The sequence below is a fragment of the Corvus brachyrhynchos genome, unplaced genomic scaffold (assembly GCF_000691975.1).
Source record: "Corvus brachyrhynchos isolate BGI_N302 unplaced genomic scaffold, ASM69197v1 scaffold219, whole genome shotgun sequence".
In the NCBI taxonomy this organism is placed as follows: Eukaryota; Metazoa; Chordata; class Aves; order Passeriformes; family Corvidae; genus Corvus; species Corvus brachyrhynchos.
The window spans coordinates 1,552,889-1,554,115 of record NW_008240034.1 but is presented as its reverse complement, the minus strand read 5'-3'; the positions used below and the strand labels follow the sequence as shown (position 1 = coordinate 1,554,115).

Below are 1,227 nucleotides of genomic sequence, written 5' to 3'. Positions count from 1 at the left end.
CCCAAACTGGGGGCTCACAGGGGATGGAGGGGAAAGGGGAGCGTGGCAGAGCAGAGGGGCTCCCCCAGCCCAGCCAGTGATGCTTTAATTACTCCAGGCTCGTTATCAGAGGGGTGTAAAGAGCCCTGTGGGTTTTCCAGTTAATTCTGGGCTGGGGTCACCCACGTGGGAGTGTTGGGGGTCACCGTCAAGGGGCTCCTGACAAATTCTCCCCTCAACCCAGGGGACACTGGCAGCACCTGCCACGTCATGCTGGCAAAGCCACCAGCGGAGCCAGGGCTGGGCTGGGGACCCGGGGGTGTTTGTGGGGAGGGGACCAGCAGCCCTGAGCTGCTCCAAGCCAATATTTAAAGATCCCAGTGGTTAAAGCTGCTCCTCCATCCACGCAGCTGAAAGAAGCACTCATCACCTCCCTGCTCCCCCCACCCTGCGCGCTCCCGCCTCGTTAGGTAAACGAGTGTATTATTAATAATCATATCAAGGATAAAAAGTGCTTTTGTCACCTCTGGATCCTGCTCCTTTCCGGGCTGCCCTGTTCCGGTTCCACATGCCTGCTCGGGGAGGCAGGAGGGAGAAAGGAAACTAATTAAAAATTGCCAGTGTCTTATGTCGGAGCGTTTGGGTGCGTAGGGTGGTGAAAGACGAGTGGCTTGTTGCAAGAAAATCAATTTTACAGTTACAGGAGCAGAATAAATAGAGGTGGTGCGTTAAGGCAGGAGGATGAGCAGCCTCTGAGGGCTCCAGCTCCGCAGGGATACGGGATGAGCCATCCCGGGATGCTCCGGGTATCCCCGTGTCCCCACCCCATCCCAGCTCCATCACCCGGCAGAAGGCTTTGCTCAGAACCTGGTCAAAAACCACCCAAAAGAGCTCCTCAATTCAGGCTGGGGGCTGCAGCCGGGATAGAAACGAGGGTTTTTTTTTTCCAGGAAACGCAGAATTGGGCCCCAAAAGCCACCCAGAGCGTGGCTGTGAGGTGCACGTGGAAATGGGGGGGTCACCTCATCCCGACCCCGGGCAGCGCCGGCACGTCCCAGCTCCCGCTCGGAATCCATTCCCATCCCCGCCGCACGAGGCTCCATCTGTATTTTATTCCTCTCGCCTCTCCGCAGGCCTGTGGCTAAAATCTATTGGTTTCGTGCACGATTTCATTGTCTTTTTGGGGTCAGGGAAACGGTGAAGCAGCCAATTCCCCTTGGCGGGGGGGGTGAAGACGCATGTCCCCCG

At 57.4% G+C, this 1,227-nt stretch overlaps 1 protein-coding gene across 1 annotated transcript in view; it reads right to left on the bottom strand.

Annotated features, from left to right (window-relative positions):
- LOC103622137 (PWWP domain-containing protein MUM1) overlaps positions 1–442 on the bottom strand; it is a 29,291-nt gene extending 28,849 nt beyond the window's left edge. Inside the window, exon 1 of the mRNA XM_017743832.1 lies at positions 427–442. The gene's annotated coding sequence lies outside the window, so the exon portion shown is untranslated. The remainder of the gene's footprint in view (positions 1–426) is intronic.
- Positions 443–1,227: the final 785 nt, after the last annotated feature.